Raw genomic sequence first — 23,554 nt, forward strand, 5'->3', positions numbered from 1 at the left:
ACTTACATTAGCTCAGCTCTTGGGGATGCGGCAAAGACAAGCAGTCCTCATTTAGAAAACATTTTCTCATTAAAATTTTTTTTTTATTTCTTTGTTTTACAATTTAAAAGTAAATACTAAAACTCAAAAAGATATTTAATCCCCTGATTCCTGCCCCTTGCCAAGAATACCCACGTATCGCATAAGTTGTAGCGTCTGAAGTTATTACGCTCGTGTTGTCTCCTGTGCTTCATGGCAAAGGATCATCTTCCTCACTCTTGGCTGCTGTTAGGTAATGTCGGTACTCTGCCTTCAGCTCCCATGTGTTTTTGTGGGGCCCCTTTACATTCCTGACACCTATTTCATTCAAGATTTCCTTCAGAAACACCACAGGTTGCCTAGTAATGTCAACCAAATCCTTGAAGTTATAATGCTGGTGTTTCTCAAAGGCAGAAAATAGCAAGGTTAAAACCTGGTCTTTACCAATCCGCTCTCTCTTTCCATCTTCTTTCTTCTTCCTCTCATGTTCAATATTGTACTGATGATTAGCAACTGGTTTATAATTGGTTGTGACTACCTTATCTAGTTTATGTAGGGTTCTGGCAGGTTTGGAAGATTCCTTTATTTGCATTCTCTTCAGTCTCATGTAGGAGTCAGACCCAACAGGTCTGCATTCCACTCTATGTACCACTGTTCCGTCCATTGGGAGCCTGTCCTGGGCACCCTCGGTCAGCACTGTGAGTATTTGCCTTCCCATCTCCTGAAAGAAAAACTGATACTCCCTGGGAGTGGTGACTGGGGCTGGTTGTCCATCAGTATTGTTGATGTTTGTAAGTTCCTCACTCAAAGTAAATGACAGCTCTGTCTTTCTTTGATTGTTGGCAATCCGTAGCTTCCCTATTTCGCCTCTTCCCGAAAATTTAGACCACTGTTGTGACAGGTATTTAGGAACCTTCACTAGCCACATCAGGTTGTTCTGTTGAATCCCTTCCAAGTCAAGTTGCATCCTCTGAGCCATGGGTCTGCTAACTTCGGATGCCATGTGTTCTTGAGCAGAGCAGATTTGAAAGCTGTGCTGGGTCAGAGCTTCCAGAATGGGTGGTCACTGCTGAGTCAGGGCTCCCTGATGAACCCAGGTGTATTCTCTTTAAGGATCTTGGGGGTGACTCTTAGGCCTAATTTTAAGTAGGGTTGACCTATCCTTTGTTGGGTTAAGTTTCATATGAACAAACCCCAAGATTGGGGACTCAGCCTATTGCTTTGGTTGTCCCCACTGCTTGTGAGACTATCAAGACTTCTCCACTTGGGGAAGCTGAATTTTCCCCCTTTCTCACCATTCCCCCAAGGGGACTCTGCAAATACTTTTTTACTCACTGTTCAAATCATTCTGGGATTTATTGGGGCATCACACTGGATAAACCTACAAAATCTTATGCCCTATTCAAGGTTCCATGTACTTGTGTTCAATTAAGCTGTCCACGTAAGTTATATTAGGAACTGCACTAGTCAAAATATAATTTTTGTACCAAATAAACATTTTTTTGCTTTAGTCTCATACATAAATTAAAATTTTGAAATATTAATTACCATCTATTTTCAGCACCCCACAGTAATGACATTCCTTTGTTCTTCCTCATGCAAAAACATTTTTAAACTTGTACATTTAGTCACTATCATTATACACTCTAGGCATTCCTAGATTATACTATTTCAGTCTTTATCATCTTTTCTTTCTGATTTCATTTGTGCCCCCAGCCCTCCCCACTCTATCATTCTCACATTCAGCTTCATTCAGTATTTTAACATAATTGTATTACAGTTAGGTAGTATTGTGCTGTCCATTTCTGAGTTTTTACAATCAGTCCTGCTGCACAATCGGTATCCCTTCAGCTCCAATTACCCAATATCTTACCCTATTTCTATCTCCTGATGGTCTCTGTTACCAATGAAATTCTCCAAGTTTATTCACTAATGTCAGTTCATATCAATGAGACCGCACAATATTTGTCCTTTTGTTTTTGGCTAATCTCACTGAGCGTAATGTCCTTAAGGTCCATTCATGTTGTTACGTACTTTATAACTTTATTCTGTTTTACAGCTGCATAATATTCCATCGTATATCCTAGTGTATTCTTGATGGTTGTATAACTGTATAGCTTTTATCATGTGACCATGTGACTGTGAAAATCTTGTGACTGACGCTCCTTTTATCCAGTGTATGGGAAGATGAGTAATAAAATAAAGACAAAATAAATAAATAATGGGGGTGGATAGGGAATATGGGATATTTTGGGTGTTCTTTTTTTTCTTGGAGTAATGAAAATGTTCTAAAATTGATTGTGGTGATGAATGCATGACTATACGATGATACTGTGAGCCACTGATTGTATGGATTATTTGGTATATGAATATATCTCAATAAAATTGCATTAAAAATCATGCTGTCCAAAATGGATCCTTGGATCCGTTGGTGGGAGATGGGGAAGTATTATTTGCTTCACAAGGGGTTCTTTACTTACAGAAGGACTCAGGCAGGATTCCCATGAACAGAAACATATGTGAATCCATTTTCTATTGAGGTGAGCGTATGTGCATATGTGCGTGTGTGTGTGTGTGATCTCCCTCTACTCTTCTATGTCTTTGTTTCCTTAGGGTGTGCAAGATGAGTGTTGGGTTGGGAGGCCGCCTCAGCTTGTCATCACTCACTTGGGTTCTGGTCACTGAGACCTAGAGCGTCCTTATAGTTCATTACCCAAATTAGGGCACTTTGAAAGTGAAATGGGTGCTGCAAATATCATGCCAGATAGCAGGCATAAACCATTACAATCTCAGGCAAACCAGATTTCTGATCTCCCTGCAGAGACTCTTCCTAAGCTTTAGTTTCTTGACCTGAAAGTAGGGATCATACTACTGACTGCTCTACAACATCCGTGTAATATTCTTATTAAAGGACCCCAGAGCTCACAGTAACTGAAAATAATTTAAAGAGTATTTAATGCATTCACTTCATTTTACAGTGAAGGTCAGAAGCAAATGAGGCTGAGGGGCTTGTTTAAGGTCACACTGCTTGTGAGGCAAACTAGAATTTCTGATTTTAGCTTATGGTTCTTTCCAAAATACTGCACTGAAGAAAAGATGGTGCAGAACAGAAAGATCTGCAAAAATACACGCAGACAAAGGAGTCTCTTTAGCCACAGAGAAAAAAATAATTCTTCACATTTTTGTACTTCCACTGAATCATCACACTCACAAAAAAAGGATAGCAGTATGACTGGGGCACCCCGCTTCATTTATTTATTCAGAAGCTTTTTAAAAAATTTTATAATTTTCTTTTAAAAGTTATAGCTGTGACTAGCTAATATAGACTCATGATTTAAAAAATTCAATGTATAAAGGATATGCAGGAAAAAATAAGTCTCTTTGGTCTATTTTGCCCCAGTTCTCCTTACAAGATGTTCGCTGCTATCAAATTCTATAACCTTCTGGGATAATCATGCACACACACGCAAATACATAGATCGGTAGCTGTTCCTTCTCTATTAGGCATACTCTCTATACACGTCTGCTTCTTTCTGCCACTGAATTAAATATCTTGAAGATAATCCCCTATCGAAGTATACAGATCTGTTGCTTCTTGTCATTGATCTGGTGGTGGCTTTCTAAAAAATGGCTGCCTTGTCTGGAACACCATAATTTAGTCAATTGGTCCATAGGAAGGCTTTAACTGAAATCAATAGATGGCATCAGCTTCTTCTTTGCCCTTGTGTTCTTGGCCTGGAGACTTTCAAGTCTTCTGGATATAAAATCCAACTTCATTTCATTGCTTCCTTGAGTTTCTTAGGAAGTGGGTATTGACCAGTGGACTCTTGTACACAAGCGACACTACATATATTGGGCCCAAAGTTTTGGGGCCCAGGTGGGGTTAGTTTCTGAGATTCCTTTAATGGAGGGAATGAACCCTGAGTTCACATGAGACATTTTTTTTTTTTGTTCAGGACCTGCCCATGAGGCCAAGACAGAGCAGGCCACACCTGTGGTGGAGCCTCGGCTGTGTTTCTGAGCCCCTAGCTTCTCTGCTTCCTGCCTCTTCTTGAGCTTGGTTCTCTAGCCTTGTCTTTGGTTCTGGGAACTATCCCATATCATTGCAATAAAGTCCATTTCTATTAAAGTTTGTTACAGTTGGTTTCTATTGTTTGCGACTGGTACAAGTTGCTGCTTGACTTTCACCATCACAGACAGTGATGTCAGCCTCCTGGGATTCTTTTCCTAACTCGTGCATTGCAAAAGGGCTTCACCAGGAAAGACACCATCTGTGATGGATGGGCATTGTTCTAGTCTGCTAGCTGCCAGAATGCAATATATCAGAAATGGTATGGCTTTTAAAAAGGGGAATTTAATCGGATGCTAGTTTACAGTTCTAAGGCCAAGAAAATGTCCCAATTTAAAACAAGTCTATAGAAATGTCCAATAAAAAGCATCCAGGAAAAGACACCTTGGTTCAAGAAGGTCGATAATATTCAGGGTTTCTCTCTCATCTGAAAAGGCACATGGCAAACACAGTCACAGTTTCTCTCTCAGCTGGAAGGGCACATGGCAAACATGGCATCATCTGCTAGCTTCTTCTCTCCTGGCTTCCAGTTTCATGAAGCTCCCTGGGAGGCGTTTTCCTTCTTCATCTCCAAAGGTCGCTGGCTTGTGGACTCTCTGCTTTGTGGTGCTGCAGCATTCTCTGCTCTCTCCGAATATCCCATTCTCCAAAATGTTTCCTCTTTTATAGGACTCCAATAAACCAATCAAGACCCACCCAAATGGGTGGAGACATGTCGTCACCTAATCCAACCTAACAACCACTCTTGACTAAATCAGATGATCCAGGGAGATGATCTGATTACAGTTTCAAACATACAATATTGAATAGGGATTATTCTACCTTTATGAAATGGGATTTTGATTAAAACATGGCTTTTCTAGGGGGCATACTTCCTTTCAAACCAGCACAGACATTTTTTATTTTTTAAAATATTTTTATTGATAAACAACATACAAACACAAGCATTCTTAACATACAAACATTCCATACATGGTATACAATCAATGACTCACAATATCATCACATAGTTGTATATTCATCACCATGATCATTTCTTGGAACATTTGCATCACTCCAGAAAAAGAAATTAAAATGAAAAAAGAAAAGAACTCATATATACCATGCCCCTTACCCCTCCCTTCATTGACCACTAGTGTTTCCATCTACCAATTTATTTTAACATTTGTTCCCACTATTATTTATTTATTTTTAATCCATATGTTTTACTCATCTGTCCATATTGTAGATAAAAGGGGCATCAGACACAAGGTTTTCACAATCACACAGTCACATTGCGAAACCTATATCATTATACAATCATCTTCAAGAAACATGGCTACTGGAACACAACTCTACAGTTTCATGCACTTCCCTCTAGCCTCTCTAATACACCTTAAACTAAAAAGGGGATATCTATAAAATGCGTAAGAATAACCTCTTGACTCTGTTTAAAATCTCTCAGCCACTGGTACTTTATTTTGTCTCATTTCTCTCTTTTCCCTTTCCGTAGAGAAGATTTTCTCAATCCCTTAATGCTGAGTCCCAGCTCATTCTAGGATTTCTGTCCCGCATTGCCAGGGAGGTTTACACCCCCTAGGAGTCATGTCCCATGTAGAGAGGGGAGGGATGGTGAGTTTGCTTGCTGTGTTGGCTGAGAGAGAGAGAGATAGGCCACATCTGAGCAACAAAAGAGGTTTTCTGGGGCTGACTCTAAAGCTTAATTTTAAGTAGGCTTAGTCTATCCTTTGCAGGGATAAGTTTCATATGAACAAACCCCAAGATTGAGGGCTCAGCCTACTGATTTCGTTGTTCCCCCTGCTTGTGAGAATATCAGTAATTCTCCAAATGGGGAAGTTGAATTTCCCCCCTTTCTCGCTGTTCCCCCAAGGGAACTTTGCAAATACTTCTTTACTCACTGTTCAAATCAATCATCTATCTTTCCTTATGGTTTCATTTGTGCCCCCAGCCCTCCCTCTATCATTCTCACATTCAGCTTCATTGAGTATACTAACATTGTTCTGCTACAATTAGGTAGTATTGTGCTATCCATTTCTGAATTTTTACAATCAGTCCTGTTGTACAATCTGTACCTCTTCAGCTCTAATTACCCCAAATCTACCCTATTTATGTCTCCTGATGGCTTCTGTTCTTAACTGAAATTCTCCAAGTTCATTCATTAATGTTGGTTCATATCAGTGAGACCACACAGTATTTGTCTTATTGTTTTTGGCTAATCTCACTCAGCATAATGTCCTCAAGGTCCATCCATGTTGTTACATGCTTCATGACTTTATTCTGGCTTACAGTTGCATAGTATTCCATCATATGTACATACCACAGCTTGCTTAGCCACTCGTCTGTTGATAGACATTTGGGTGTTTCCATCTTCTGGCAACTGTAAATAATGCTGCTATAAACATTGGTGTGCAAATGTCCGTTTATGTCCTTGTCCTCATGTCCTCTGAATAGATACCTGGCAGTGGTATTCCGGATCATGTGGCAATTCTATACTTAGCTTTCTGAGGAACCGCCAAACTGCCTTCCATGGCAGTTGTACCATTTTACGTTCCCACCAACATTGGATAAATGTGCCTCTTTCTCCACATCCTCTCCAGCACTTGTCGTTTTCTGTTTTATTGATAATGGCCATTCTGGTGGGTGTAAAATGATATATCATTGTGAGTATTTATTTATTTATTTTTATTGCTTTTAGCATTTTATTATTATTATTTTTAAACATAACATACAAACATGAAAATTCTTACCATATGATTGTTCCAGTCTTGGTATATAATCAATAATTCACAATATCATCATATAGTTGTATATTTATCACCATGATAATTTCTTAGAACATTTGCATCAATTCAGGAAAAGGAATAAAAAGAAAAAGAAAAAACCTCATACATACCATACCCCTTACCCCTCCCTCTCATTGATTGCTAGTATTTCCATCTACCCAATATATCGTAGCCTTTGTTTCCCCTATTTTTTTCTATATCCTTATCACTCCCTTTCATTGATCACTAGCATTTCAATCTACTAAATTTATTTTACCATTTTTCCCCCATTGTTTATTTATTTTTAATCCATATGTTTTACTCATCTGTCCATGCCATAGATAAAAGGAGCATCAGACACAAGATTCACAATCACTCTCGTTGTGGTTTTGATTTGTATTTCCTAATAGCCAGGGAAGTTGAGAATCTTTTCATATACCTTTTGGCCATTTGTAGTTCTCTTCTGAGATGTGTTTGTTCATGTCTTTTGCCCATTTTGTAATTGGGTTTTTGTCTTTTTGTTATTGAGATGAACAGTCTCTTTATATATTCTGGATACTAGACCCCTATCTGATATATTGTTTCCAGAGATTGACTCCCATTGTATAGGCTGTCTTTTTACTTTCTTGACAAAGTTCTTTGATGCACAAAAGTGTTTAATTTTGAGGTGTTCCCATTTATCTATTTCTTTCTTCAATTCTTGTGCTTTGGGTGTAAGATCTAGGAAACTGCCTCCTATTATAAGATTTATAAGATATTTCCCTACATTTTCTTCCAACAGTTTTATGGTCTTAGATCTAATGTTTAGGTCTTTGATGCATTTTGAGTTAATTTTTGTATAGGGTGTGAGATATGGATCCTCTTTCATTCTTTTGCACATGAATATCCAGTTCTCTAGGCACCATTTATTGAAGAGACTGTTCTGTCCCAGGTGAGTTGGCTTGACTGCCTTATCAAAGATCAATTGTCCATAGATGAGAGGGTCTATATCTGAACACTCTCTTCGATTCCATTGGTCAGTATATCTGTCTTTATGCCAGTACCATGCTGTTTTGACCACTGTAGCTTTGTAATATGCCTTAAAGTGAGGTAGTGTGAGACCTCCGACTTCATTTTTCTTTCTCAGGCTATTTTTACTTATTAGGGCATCTTCCAGATAAATATCATTATTGGTTTTCCTATTTCTGCAAAGTAAGTTTTTGGGATTTTAATTGGTATTGCATTGAATCTATAAACCAATTTCGGTAGAATTGACATCTTAACTATATTTTGTCTTCCAATCCATGAACATGTATGCCTTTCCATTTATTTAGGTCTTCTGTGATTTCTTTTGGCAATTTCTTGTAGTTTTCTTTGTATAGGTCTTTTGTATCCTTAGTTAAATTTATTCCTAAATATTTTATTCTTTTGGTTGTAATTGCCAATGGAATTTTTTTCTTGATTTCCCCCTCAGATTGCTAATATATTAGTGTATAGAAACACTACAGATTTTTGAGTGTTCATCTTGTAACCTGCCACTTTGCTGTACTCATTTATTAGCTCTAGCAGTTTTGCTGTGGATTTTTCAGGGTTTTCGACATATAGTATCAAATCATCTGCAAACAGTGAGAGTTTTACTTCTTCCTTTCCAATTTGATGCCTTGTATTTCTTTTTCTTGTCTAATTGCTCTGGCTAGAACTTCCAACACAATGTTGAATAACAGTGGTGACAATGGTCATCCTTGTCTTGTTCCTGATCTTAGGGGGAAAGCTTTCAGTATTTTCCCATTGAGGATGATGTTAACTGTGGGTTTTTCATATATTTTCTTTATCATGTTGCGGAAGTACCTGTCTAATCCTATCCTTTGAAGTGTTTTCAACAAGAAAGGATGTTGAATTTTGTCAAATGCCTTTTCTGCATCAATCAAGATGATCATGTGGCTTTTCTGCTTTGATTTGTTGATATGGTGTATTACATTAATTGATTTTTTTTTATGTTGAAGCATCCTTACATACCTGGGATGAATCCCACTTGGTCATGGTGTATAATTCTTTTAATGTGCTGCTGGATTCGATTTGCAAGAATTTTGTTGAGGATTTTTGCATTTATATTCATTAGAGAGATTAGTCTGTAATTTTCTTTTCTTGTAGTATCTTTGTCTGGCTTTGGTATGAGTGTGATGTTGGCTTCGTAGAATGAGTTAGGTAGCCTCCCCTCCTCTTCAATTTTTTTAATGAGTTTAAGCATCTTTGGTAGAATTCTCATGTGAAGCCATCTGGTTCTGGACATTTCTTTTTGGGGAGCTTCTTAATGACTGATTCAATTTCTTTACTTGTGATTGGTTTGTTGAGGTCATCTATTTATTCTCGAGTCAATGTTCATTGTTCATGCCTTTCTAGGAAGTTGTCCATTTCATCTACATTGTCGAGTTTATTAGCATAAAGTTGTTCATAGTATTCTCTCATTACCTCCTTTATTTCTGCGGGGTCAGTGGCTATGTCTCCTCTCCAATCTCAGATTTTATTTATTTGCATTCTATCTCTTCTTTTTGTCAACCTTGCTAAGGGTCCATCAATCTTATTGATTTTCTCATAGAACCAGCTTCTGGTTTTGTTGATTTTTCTCAATGCTTTCATATTCTCAATTTCATTTATTTCTACTCTAATCTTTGTTGTTTCTTTCCTTTTGCTTGCTTTAGGGTTAGTTTGCTATTCTTTCTCTAGTTTTTCAAAGTGAACAGTTAATTCCTCAATGTTTGCTCTTTCTTCTTTTTTGATATAGGCATTTAGGGCAATAAATTTCCCTCTTAGCACTCCCTTTGCTGCATCCCATAAATTTTGTTATGTTGTGTTTTTATTTTCAGTTGCCTCGAGATATTTACTGATTTCTCTTATAATTTTTTCCTTGACCCACTGGTTGTTTAAGCGTGTGCTGTTGAGCCTCCACATATTTGTGAATTTTCTGGTGCTCTGCTTATTATTGATTTCCAACTTCATTCCTTTATGATCTGAGAAAGTGTTTTGTATGATTTCAATCTTTTAAAATTTATTGTGACTTGCTTTGTGACCCAGTATATGGTGTATCCTTGAGAATGATCCATGAGCACTTGAGAAAAAGTTGTATCCTGCTGTTGTGGGGTGTAATGTTCTATAAATATCTGTTAAATCTAGATCATTTGTTGTATTATTCAAATTCTCTGTTTCTTTATTGATCCTCTGTCTAGATGTTCTGTCCGTTGATGAGAGTGGGGAATTGAAGTCTCCAACTATTATAGTAGATGTGTCTATGTCTCTTTTCAGTGTTTGCCATATGTACTTTGGAGCACTCTGGCTTGGTGCATAAATATTTATGACTGTTATGTGTTCTTGTTGAATTGTTTCTTTTATTAATACATAGTGTCCTTCTTTGTTTCTTTTAATTGTCTTACATCTGAAGTCTATTTGTTGGATATTAGTATAGCTACTCCTACTCTTTTCTGATTGTTGTTTGCATGAAATATCTCTTCCCAAGCTTTCACTTTCAATCCATGTTTATCCTTGGTGTAAAATGCATCCCCTGTAGACAGGATATAGATGGGTCCTGTTTTTTTAATCCATTCTGCCAGTCTATGTGTTTTTATTGGGGAGTTTAAGCCATTAACATTTAGTGGTATTATTGTAAGGGCAGTACTTTCATCTACCATTTTGTCTTTTAGATTTTCTATGTCATATCTAATTTTTCCTCTTTTTACCTTTACTGAGAGTCTTCATTTCTACACTCTTCTCCACACCTCTCTCTCCTGTCTTTTCCTATCTGTCTCTAGTGCACACTTTAGTATTTCTTGCAGAGCAGGTCTCTTGGTCACAAATTCTCTCAGTGATTTTTTTGTCTGAAAATGTTTTAATTTCACCCTTATTTTTTTCCCCTTGGGTGCATGGTCTGGGAATCAAACCCAGGTCTCCCTCATGAAAGGCAGACATTCTAACCACTGAACTACCCGTGCATGCTTCCCCTCATTTTTGAAGGACAATTTTGCTAGATATAGAATTCTTGATGGGCAATTTTTCTCTTTTAGGATCTTAAATATATCATACCACTGTCTTCTCGCCTCCAGTTTCTGCTGGGAAATCTATGCATAGTCTATGGGCTTTCCTTGTATGTGATGGATTGCTTTTCTCTTGCTGCTTTCAAAATTCTCTTTCTCTTTGACATCTGACATTCTGATAAGTAAGCATCTTGGAGTACGTCTATTTGGATCGATTCTGTTTGAGATACACTGCACTTCTTGGATCTGTAATTTTAAGTCTTTCATGAGAGTTGGGAAACTTTCAGTGATAATTTCCTCCATTAGTTTTTCTCCTCCTTTTCCCTTCTCTTTGCCTCCTGGGACACCCACAACATGTATATTCATGCACTTCATGTTGTCATTCAATTCCCTGAGTCCTTGCTCATATATTTCTATTGTTTTCCCTATATTTTCTTTTGCATGTCAGATTTCAGATGTCCCATCTTCCAGTTCACTAATCCTATCTTCTGTCTATTGAAATATAATACTGTAGACTATCATTGTTCTTTTCATCTCTTCTACTGTGCCTTTCATTTTCATAAGTTCTATAATTTGTTTTTTTCAGACTTTCAATTTCTTCTTTTTGTTCATCCCTTGCCTTCTTTACATCCTCTCTCAACTCATTGATTTGATTTTTGATGAGGTTTTCCATGTCTGTTCGAACATCCTGAATTAATTGTTTCAACTCCTGTATCTCATTTGAATTGTTGGCTTGTTCTTTTGACTGGGCCATATCTTCAATTTTCAAAAATGATTTGTTTTTTTTTTTTTTTTTTCTGGTGTCTTGATTTTTAATTTCCTTAATTAATTTATTCTGGGGATTGTTTTCACTTTTTTTACCCAGTATTTTATTGCTGGATGACTTTGTTGTCTATCTGTTCTTCGACATTCAGTTCAGCTTATTCTAGACCTCTAGCTTCAGCTTTAATAGATAAAAAATTTTCAGTTCTTGTTTTCTTGTTTCTTTCCCTGCCTGTATGGTGCCATTCCCCTCCCTGCCCCCTTAGGAGAGTCTACTTAGATATTATAGACCCCAGCCAGAGTTTCCCAGACCAAACTGGCCTCCTCTCAGGAGAAAAGAGTCACCTGGGTCTGTTTTCCCTGAGGGTGAGACCCAGCAGGTTGAAAGGCTTTCCTATGAAGTCTCTGGATTCTGTGTTTTTCCAATATGTCCAGTATGTGGCGCTTTTCTCCCTGCAGATCCCACCAGCATAAAAAGATGTGGTACCTTTAACTTCAGCAGAGTCTCCCTGCTTGGGATGTGGTGGAGACAGAGGAGAAGTTGTAGGCTAGCTTTAATCACTTCACTTTTCCAGACCCTGGGGTCTGAATTCCTTGAGGAAGGGATTCCACCTGAGCTGGGCCCCACCCCTCTCCTGGGGAAGGCACAGGCTCCAGACAAGCTCTCAGACAAGCTTAATTCCTCCCTTGCGGCAGAATTGGTTGGGGCAGTTGTAGTCTGAGAAGCCTTGCAGTTGTATCCAAAGGCCAGTCAAGCCTTAGAAACACAACCACAAAAAATAAAAGAAAAAAAAAATCCTTTTCAGAGCAGGACCTCCATTTCCTCAGGTTTGCCAATCAAGAGCTTAAGTTGGTACATTGCTCTGGGAATCTCCAGGTCCTGTGTGCCCCTTCCTTTCCTGCAGGGCCCAGACCCTTTCAAGTATTTTGTGCTATCTGATCCAAAAAAAAACCTGTTTGTTTTTTTCTTTTTCTGTCAGCCTTGCCCCCTCTGTGCCAGGGCAAAACCAGCAACCATCAGCTTTTCTCGGGGTTCAGCTGAGCTGGGGGCCTATTTTTAGTAGTCAGAATTTGTCAATTGATTCCACAATTAGCGTTTGGTTGGGCTCAGCCCCTGCTGCTGGTAAAGTCTCTTTCCTTTCCCCTCTGGAAAGCAGCCTGTGGGGGAGGGGCACCAGCCGCCACAGCTTGGGGAACTCACGGTTCTGGGGGGGCTCACAGCTGGTCCAGCTGGTCCAGACTGGGGTACGCTGTGTGTCCGGTCACTGACGTGGACCCGGCAGTTTTTCTCTATGGTTCCTGGTTATTTACTAGCTGCTCTGGAGGACGAACTAAATCCTACACCTCGCTAAGCCGCCATCTTGATCCAGTCAGGATGGGGCATTTGGAAGAATAAAAGATACATTCCCACCTGAATGACTGTGACATTTACCGTCCCACTGACTGTATCTGAAGATTCCAATTTCACCATGTTCTCACCAGACCTGAGTGACTCCTTGGCAGCAAATGGGCTGTGGTCCTCACAAGACTAGTAGAACAGAGTTGGCTAATTCAGAAGGTCTGTCAGTCAACCTAATCAACAACAGGACAACAGATGTTTGAATCAGGAATCTTCAAATCCTCAGAGACTCTGTGGATAATGCAATTGAAAGTCATGAGACTTGTGTTTAGAAACTCAAGAAATCTTGTGCAATCTCTGGATGACCCAGTCCTAGAAGTACTTATGTAGTTTAAAAAGTGTATTAAACACTTATAACTACTTTTGTTGCAGGTACTGCCCTAATTATTTAATTTGATCATCCTAATGAACCTAAGAGGTGGATACCATCATCCCACTTTGCAAATGAGGAAACTGAGGCACAGAGAGGTTATAATATGTGCTCAACATCACATGCTAGAATGAAGCAAAGCTGGGCTTTGAGCCCAGGTGGTCTTGCTCCAGCAGCTATGTGTTTCGCTTACTATAAATCATGCTATAGTATGATTCACATACTATAAAATTCATCCTTTAAAAACATACAATTCAATGAAAATCAGAGTTGGAAACCAGAATACAGGGTACCAGAGGCAGGGATGGGGATGGGGGTGGGGAATAGGCAGTTAATTCTTATTGGGCACAGAGTTTCTTTTTGGGTGTGATGGAAAATCCTGGTAAAGGATGATGGTGATGGGAGTACAATATTGTTAGTATAATCAATACCACTGAATTGCATATTTGGAAGTGTTTGAAATGGGAAATTTTTGGTTGTATATATGTTACCAGAATAAAATTTAAAAGAAACAACAACATAGACTGTATAATACAGTGAACCCTAATGGTATGGGTTGTAGTTAAAAGTATATTTATGATAATATTGTTTCATCAGTTGTAACAAAGGAACCACGTTAATGCAAAATACTAATAATAGGGAAAACTGTGTGTAAGGGGGGGAATATGGGAACTCTGTTCTTTCTGCATGATTTCTCTGTGAATCTACAACTGCTCTAAAAAAAAGTGTACAGTTTAGTGGTTTTTAGTATATTCACAGAGTTGTGCAACCATCCTTGCTATCTAATTCCAGAACATTTTCGTCACCCCCATCACTCTCCATTCCCCACCCCACCCCAGGCCCTGGCAACCAATAATTGGCTTTCTATCTCTATGGATTTGCCTGGACATTTCATACAAATAGAATCATCTACTATGTGGCCTCTTTCACTTGGCATGGTCATGTAGATAACATGTATTTAGCATGTATCAGTACTTAATTTTTTTCTTCTGCCTTCTTGGATGAGGGATTCTTCCTCTGCTCATATGCCATGGTTGCAGCAATGTCTTTGGACGTCAACCAACACCATGGCTGGTGTCACCTCCCCCACTATCAAAATCATGATGCATCTGAGCTGGAACCCAGATGACACCCCCATGTGCATTACGCATGGGGTCACCCAGGCCCAGAGATGGCACATGAGCCGCTCTTGTAGAAACCAGGATGGATGACATGTTCTGTTTTCCATGAAGATAAGCAATTCACAGATCAACCAGTATGGAAAAAACAGCTCTTAATGATTTTACTCTCACGGACACAGAACTCCTTGCCACAAAGCTGATAATACCAGCTCTACAGAACCTGGCCACCTGCTGCGATATATGCACAAAGTCAATATTGACAGTAATGAACTCTCATTTACTGACATACCAGGCAACTCAAAACAGCCACAGATACTTTCCACTGCCAGAAGAACCCTTCAGGCTTGCCTGATGTAGACACAGCTACCCAAACAGATGCCCCCAACTCAAAAACCTCTTCTATTTTAGGAACAAACATTCATATTATATAGTTCTCCAAGAATGATAAAGTTTCTTTATAAAAGCATATATTGAGGAAGAAAATGTGAACACGGGGACATGAACACAGTGTCCTAAGAAAGATGGAACTTTTGGAAATAACTCAATTAGAAAAATACATAAACACTAGAGAAAAATATGTGAAAACAGCAAATTATTTGTGCAAGGCAAAGGAAAATAAAGCAGCAGCCTTGGTGATGCCATCCAAGCCTGTGGGAGGGAATGGGGGGACAAGCCCAACCCCAAGGGAGAGAAGTAGATAGTTTGTGTTCAGGGAAAGGGGGTGGGGTGCCTCTTATGAGGTTTAACAAGAAACAAAGCAGATTACGCTTAATAATTTATTTGGCTAACACTAAATTAGTGCAAACAGAATAATAGATATCTTATGTATTGATACAGAATGTGATAGAGTTGTATATATATATATATATGTATATACACACACGTGCACACAGGTTAGATATTCTGGAACATTGCTATAACCTACGCGCACAGCATAGAATTATGAGGGATGGCTCTTTCTTGGTTCCTAAGAAAGTTTTTTTATTTAAGTACCCATAAATTGCTAAAGACCTAGATGAGAGTCTGTCATCACCCATCATGGGGAGGGTCTCCTGTCTAACCATGTATATGCACGGGTATACACTGGATCAGACATGAGTATGAAAGATGAAAGCTGTCACATGGAAAACAGAAACATAGAGCCAGGAGACAGACTGAATTCAGGAAAGTATTGCAAATGGTGCCAAAATGTCCGGCAGCCCCACCCTACTTCTAATGCCTGAGTGAAAAGCAATGAGTCGGCCAAGTGTTGCTAGGGTGCCAGATCTTTTCTTTAATAAGAACGTAAGTGAAATCCAGGACCCCCCTAGTACTGACGGGAAAACATCATACCCTAATGAAATACCCTACTGAAAGCTCCTTGGCAGAAAGGTTCTGGGCCTCCCATTCCTTTCCTGAATTCGATCCAAGCCTATGACTAAGGCACCCTTGACGGAGGCCAGCTAGGGTTGTTTGGGAAAGAGTGATGGAGAAATGTCTGCACCTTCTGGGTAACACACATGCCTCCTGCTGGCTGAGTCCCCAGCTGTGTACTTTAGGAAGTACACAAGAGCAGCTCTTAATTAACTTACCTAGGGCTGTGTCCAGAGCAGAAGAGGCCCCCACACAGCCAGCCTTTCTGTCTGTCTTGCTGAGCCCTTTCATAAACCCCCTACAGAGGCGACCTATGGGCTGCAGCCTGTGTGTAAATATCCTTGTTCATTTAAAACACCAACCTCAATGCCGAGAGCTTTAGAAATAAGGGAGGAATCAACATTTTCTCCTGTAAAAAGTCCCTCTTTCATATGACCTAATATATTTTTTTGTCATTGTTGATGAATTGTGCATCTAATAAACCAACACAGAATTCATTTGTTCATTTATTCAACACATTTTTACTGAGAACAGACCATGTGCCAGACGCCGTGCTAAGCATTGGGGTCACATTGGTGAACAAAACAGCCGTGGTCTCTGTTCCTGCGACGTTAATAGTCACGGAGAAGAAAGACAAGAAAGAAACAGGCAAATAAATGTATAATTATAAATTCTAGTAAGTCAAAGAAAAGAAAGAACAGGGTGACATAATAGAGAATAATGGGGGAGAGGCAGGGTGGAGAGCTGGAGAAGGTTGTGGCAGAGTCAAAAGAGGCTTAGAGAAAATTTAAATTCCCCTTAATCTCCAGCATCCAAGACATCTCAAATACAGCAGTGTGCTTAATATGCAAACATAGTTTATGACAAGTCTACGGCTTCGCCATCCAACCAGCTGGCCATCCATGAGCCCCTTCTTTATAGAAGTCCCGGAGCTATGAATTGTCCTCTAGCCCCAGAAGGCGATCAGGGTCTTGAAGAAGCTGCTGGATTCATCAGCGAGTCACACTCTATCAGGCCTCTTCCACGTGGCAGCTATGAGGAGGCAAAAAATAAGTCCGACACGGAGCTTGTGTTGCTGTTACCCAAATGGGCCTCTCCCACCACTGCTTGGCCACTTCTTCTGACCCCAAGAGGTCCACCTCTATCCCTGTTAGAAGATAAGTGCTTTGTTACAGTTCAGCAGACAGAGGGCGACAAAGACATAGCCTGGAAGAGTCAGGGAAGAAGGTACGGTTGACAAAAACCTGGGGTAGCCATAACTCTAAATAGTGAAAAGCAAACTTCAGGGCCACTGCAAAATTTTCTACTTTATTATTGTCACCAGCATTTATATAGTTCTTCTTCCAGGCATTGTTCTAAGCACATGATAAATATTAACTCAGTTAATTCTTATAACAACCCCCTGAGATAGATCCTATTGTCATGACCATTTTACAGATGACGATATGAGGCACAGAGACACAAGGTGCTCATCTGAGGTCACTCAGCAAGTAAATGGTGGGGCAGGTCTTCGAACCTGCAGCCCGTCTCTCAAGACTCTCTGCTTAACCACTGTGCTGTGTGCTTCTCCATAGTAGGTCTACTAATACATGTACTAAAAAAAAAAAAGATTTATGACCAGTATCCTTTCTGTTTTATAAACCAGCATCTCTTTCTCTCTCAGGGTTAAAGTAAGTGATTTTAGAACCTGGGGCATTTAAGGATCTTGAGGCAGTCCAATGCCTTTGGTGAGGAAAAAGGATCAAACCAGTAAACTATAAATAGATGTGAAAACTTCCTTTGTAATGTTGCCATGCAGCCTCTAAGTTTACCTCTTTTGAGGCAGTCACACATGTTATAAAGCTGGAACTGAGAAGTCTGGGAGTTATTTTTTATGGGGTCCAAAAATCAGTCCCCTAATTCCCTACAAAAAATTCTAAACCTGTTTGTCTTCCCCTTTCTGTTAATGTGGGCTGGATCTCTATGGAAACAGTATTATATGTGTTCTGCAAATGGCTCTGGAAAAAGTGTACTTTTCCTGTTTTTAGAACCTTGGTGTGGGTGAATTAGGAACTTCTACTCAGCTTGTAAAAGGCTGAAAAAACACTTCGGGGAAGGTTTTCAGCCAGCCCAGCTTTTCTTTGCTCTGTCATTGCTATTTGTTACCAGCCGTATCAACCCATCCTGGAGTTTTGTTTGCAAACAGTTTTGAGTTTCTTGTATTTGCTTCTTGCCCCAGACCAGAATCCTTTAGCACTCTCAGTTTAAAGTGATGTTGGTGATTCCAACATCCAGACACTGTCCTTTGCAATTTAACAGTAGAGGGTGCTGCAAGACTTGCTGCCAAGTCTTCTGGCTAAACACAAGGATCAAAGAGCCTCTGTTAATTCAGCCAGCCTGAAAGGAGACATCTAATTGTCCCATTTCCTTGTGCCTTCAAAGATTTTGTCTGTGTGATTGTGTGTTATGGACTGTGCAGGGGTTTCTGAAAACACCAGCAGGGAATCAAGAGGCACTCTATGGCTTCTGGAAATGATCTATCATTTCCATTTTTGAAGTTTCAGCCTTTCCACAATTAAATTAATGCTTGATCTATTATGCATTTAACTCCATCATTATAGTAAGACCAGGGACTCTGATTTCTGCTGGTCCTAACTCAATTCAGAAAGCAGCATTCATTATTCCTGTTTTTCCAGACTCCCTCTGAATTCCATTGTGTTGATTTTATCAATAGGTACAAGACAAGAGAACATTTTTTTTTCAAGCCAATTCTTGAATATTGCCTCTAGGCTCTTTCTCAAGTCTTCTCCATCTTCCTGAAATTCTGCATTTTTTTTTTACTCATTTTTTCAGCTTCTTATCTTCCCATAGCCCCTTTACCTCCTGATTGTTAACAGAAAATATCAATGACATTCTCTATTTCTGTTTAATTCAGTTATCCTTTGCTCTAAGCAAATTTGCTTTATAAGAATCCAGACAAGCCTAAGGGATAAATGAAAGGTAATTTATTTTATAAAACCCTCACAGTATGCTTTATGGGCAAAATACGCTGAGAGTTCATAATAAAACCTGCTGGATACATTTTTGTCCCCCACTTCTTACAAGCAGAGAAGCTACCTATCTAGGAGAGGTGGGTAACCTGTTTCTATGAGGTTTCAGCCAGCATGGGGTAGAGGGAGGGTACGGGGCTGCAAATGGGCAACATAAGAGATGTGGCTGCAAAAACTGGCTTCTGGTGGCATCAGCCCTCCTGGAGGAATAAATGTGGACAAGATTCTAGACATGGGCAGAATAGACACTGCTAGACAGATCAGGACTTAGAAACTTTACCACCTGTGATTCCTTTCTTCGAAACAAACAATATCGATTTGCCTTGTTGGATGAACTCCAGCCAAACAAGAAAAGAATTTAAGAAAGAGGAAAATGCAGGATGTAAGAAAAACTGAAACTAAGGAAGGACTTCAGGTAAAGAGCTCAGAGTGCAACAGCTGCCTTATATGACAACGACTGTTACGTCCTCAATAGGACGAAAGCAAAAATCTTGTCTGCCAACAAGAAAACAGAAAGATAATTAGAAACTTCTAAAAAACCAAAAAGATACAGTGTTCAAGAAAGCTTTGGTCTGAAAATAAAGCAAGCTATGATTTTAAAATGAACTTGAGAACAACTGATGAAGCAGAAGAAACAGTATTTTTTGAAGTAATAAAGCCAAGCCTCCTTTACTTAGGTGATTTGGGGCCAAGGGAAGCAGTGAGACTAACAGGGGCTCTGATTTTGTTGTATAAACATTGTGGATTTATTATAGTTTCTAAGCACAATTGTTTCCCCACGATGTGTTTATCCCCCCTCTACCTTTTAGAGGGTGTTTTTGTAGCACAATGTTGAATAATAGTGGTGACAGTAGGCATTTTCTCAAAGAACCAACTTTTGGTTTTATTGATTCTTTCTGTTGTTCTTTTGCTCTCCCATTCATTTATCTCTGCTTTAATCTTTGTTATTTCTCTTCTTCTACTTGCTTTGAGGTTAGTTTGCTGTTCTTTCTCAAGTTCCTCCAGGTGTGCTATTAAGTCCTTGATTTTTACGTTTTCTTGTTTTTTAATATAGGCATTTAGGGCAATAAATTTCCCTCTCAGCACAGCCTTTGCCACATCCCATAAGTTCTGATAAGTTGAATTCTCATTTTCATTCATCTCCAGATAGCTACTGATTTAGCTACTGATTTCTCTAGTGATTTCTTCTTTGACGCACTGTTTGTTTAAGAGTGTGTTATTTAATTGCCATATATTTGTGAATGTTCTCGTTCTTTGGTGGTTATTGAGATCCAGTTTCATCTCATTGTGATCAGAGAAAGTGCTTTGAATAATTTCAATGTTTTTAAATTTATAAAGACTTGTTTTGTGCCCCAGCATATGATTTATCCTGGAGAATGTTCCATGAGCACTAGAGAAGAATGTATATCCTAGTGCTTTGGGGTGCAATGACCTATATAATTCTGTTAGGTCTAATTCATTTATCAAGTTATTTAACTTCTATATTTCCTTGCTGATCTTCTGTCTGGCTATTCTATCTATAGAGGAGAGTGGTATATTGAATTCTCCTACTATTATTGTTGAAACATCTATTGTTCCCTTCAGTTTTGCCAATGTCTGTCTCATGTACGTTGGAGCTCCTTGATTGGGAGCATAAACATTTATGATTTATGATTGTTATATCTTCTTGGTGAATTGACCCTTTAATTAGTATATAGTATCCTTCTTTGTCTCTTATGATGTCTTTACATTTAAAGTCTATTTTGTCCGATATTAGTATAGCTACTCTTGCTTGCTTTTGGTTACAACTTGTATGGAAAATCTTTTTCCACCCTTTCACTTTCAATCTACTTGTATCCTTGGGTCTAAGGTGAGTCTCTTGTAAGCAGCATATAGCTGGATTATGTTTCTTAATCCATTCTGCCAATCTGTATCTTTTAATTGGTAAATTTAGTCCATTAACATTCAAAGTTATTACTGAAAAGGCATTTCCTTTTATTTTTCCCCTGGTTAAGATTCCTCTTTTTTTTTTACATTTTTTTAAACATAACAACATACAAACACAAACATTCTTACCATATGATCATTCCATTCTTGGTATATAATCAATAACTCACATAATCACATAATTGTATATTCATCACCATGGTCATTTCTTAGAACATTTGCATCAATTCAGAAAAAGAAATTAAAAGAAAAAAACTCATACGTACCATACCCTTTACTCCACCCTCTCGTTGACTACTAATATTTCCATCTACCCAATATATTTTAGCCTTTGTTTCCCCTATTTTTTTCTATACACCTTACCACTCATCTAGCATTTCAGTCTACTCAATTTATTTTAACACTTGTTCCTCCTATTATTTATTTATTTTTAACCCCCATGTTTTACTCATCTGTCCAGACCATAGATAAAAGGAGCATCAGACAGAAGGTTTTCACAATCACACAGTCACATTGCGAAAGCTATACCATTATACAATCATCTTCAAGAAACATGGCTACTGGAACACAGCTCTACATTTTCAGGCACTTCCCTCCAGCCTCTCCATTACACCTTAGCTAAAAGGGTGATATATACATAATGGATAAGAATAACCTCCAGGATAGCCTCTCAACTCTGTTTGAAATCTCTCAGCCATTGACACTTTATTTTGTCTCAGTTCTCTCTTTCCTGTTTTGGTCTAGAAGGTTTACTCAATCCCTTGATGCTGTGTCCCAGCTCATTCTAGGATTTCTATCCCACATTGCCAGGGAGGTTTACACCCCTGGGAGTCATGTCCTACGTAGAGAAGCAGAAGTCAGTGAGTTTTCTTGTTGTCTTGCCTGAGAGAGAGAGGCCACATCTGAGCAACAAAAGAGGTTCTCTGGGGGTGACTCTTAGGCCTAATTTTAAGTAGGCCTAGTCTATCAAAAAGACGTTTCTTGAATCCACCATCTTTTCTTTTTAAATTTTATTTGTCAGATCTATATATTCTTTCCCCTCTTTCTCTTTGTATTCTTCAAGTTACCCTTAGTGGTACTCTTCAATTCTGGGCCCTCCTCCAGACCTCCCTCTCCTGTCTTTTTTTTTCAGCTGGCAAAACTCCTTTTAGTATTTCTTGTAGGGCTGGTCTCTTGTTGACAAATTCTTCCAGGACTTCTTTGTCTGTGAAAACTTTAATCTCTCCCTCATTTTTAAAGGACAATTTGGCCGGGTACAGAATTCTTGGCTGGAAGTCTTTCTCTTTCAGGATCTTGAATATATCATACTACTGCCTTCTCGCCTCCAGGCTGCTAGTTGAGTAGTCTGAACTCAGTCTTATTTGGTTTCCCTTGTATGTAGTAGAATGTTTTTCTCTTGCTGCTTTCAGAATTTTCTGCTTCTCTTCAACATTTGATGGACTGATTAATGTGTGTCTTGGGGAAATCCTATTTGGATTTATTCTGTTTGGAGTTTGTTGGTCTTCTTTGACTTGTATATTTATGTTTTTTATGACGGTTGGGAAGTTTTCCTCCATTATATCCTCAACTACTCTTCCTAGCCCTTTACTGCTCTCTTCTCCTTCTGGGATACCAGTGATTCTTATATTTGTGCACTTTGTTTTGTCTATCGTTTCCCTGAGATCCAATTCAATTTTTTCCATCTTTTTTTGCCATTTGCTGTTTTGAGTCTTTGAAGTCAGTTATCCTGTCCTCTATATCACTTATTCTTTCTTCTGTCTCTTCAAATATGGTGTTGTATGCCTCTAGTATGTTCTTTATTTGGTCCACAGAGTCTTTAATATCTGTGATATCCTCTATTTTTATATTTATTATTTCAAATTCCTCTTTATGCTCTTCTACTGTCTTCTTGATCTCCTTTATGTCATTTGCTATCCTATTTATTTTATTAAGTAGAGTTGTATGAACACTTTTGATTAGTTGTTCCAATGACTGTGTCTCCTCTGGTGTTTTAATTTGATCATTAGGCAGGGCTATATCTGTCGGCATTGAGATATGCTTAGTGATCTTCTGCTGTCTTCATGGCATGTATATATCCTGATGACTTACTTTGGGAATTGATTTCTTTCAGTAGTTTAAGGCCTTATGCTTGTGGGATGGTTGTACAGCAGGGAATAGAGTAGGGGGTGGAGCACTCAGTGTGGTGATTTGTTTCAGGGCAGTAATGGGCACAGGTTGGGGATGTTACACTGATGCTTGTGAATGTGGGCATCCAGTGGCCAGGGAGTATGTAGTGTGTGGGTGCAGCAGTCTGGGGGACACAACCCTGGTATGTGCTGGTCTAAGGTACAGGGTCGTTTGTGCATATGCATAGAGTTTAGCAGCAGGTCAGTGTTACGCCTTCGTGGATTGGGGGCAGATGTGACCCAGCTACCCAGGTCAGCACTTCTCAGAGCTGGGAAGTGTGGCTGAGGACCATGTGCATGCGTGGTTCTAGGACTGCTGTAATGGGTGGTTCCCAGAGCTGAATGACATGATTGGGGGCCCGTGCGCATGCGCAGGCCTTGGAGTGCCATAAACTGGTGCACAGAGCTCAGGGGGTTTGGGGTGAGTCTGTGCGACACTATGGGCAGGGGGGCAGGGGTAGCCTAGGTATGGAGGTTAGTGCCCGCAGCCTTTTATGCGCTGGCAACAGCCTGCAGGGAACAGAGAGGGAGAGGTAGTGCTCAGGGGGGTGCAGGAGAGGTGGGTTGGGCTGCACT

At 39.3% G+C, this 23,554-nt stretch overlaps 1 pseudogene; it reads right to left on the reverse strand.

The window, feature by feature from the left end:
- Nucleotides 1–229: 229 nt before the first annotated feature.
- LOC143686591 (general transcription factor IIF subunit 2 pseudogene) lies at nt 230–997 on the reverse strand (annotated as a pseudogene).
- Between the last annotated feature and the right edge of the window lie 22,557 nt (nt 998–23,554).

This window comes from Tamandua tetradactyla, chromosome 6, assembly GCF_023851605.1.
Source record: "Tamandua tetradactyla isolate mTamTet1 chromosome 6, mTamTet1.pri, whole genome shotgun sequence".
NCBI classification, from domain to species: Eukaryota; Metazoa; Chordata; class Mammalia; order Pilosa; family Myrmecophagidae; genus Tamandua; species Tamandua tetradactyla.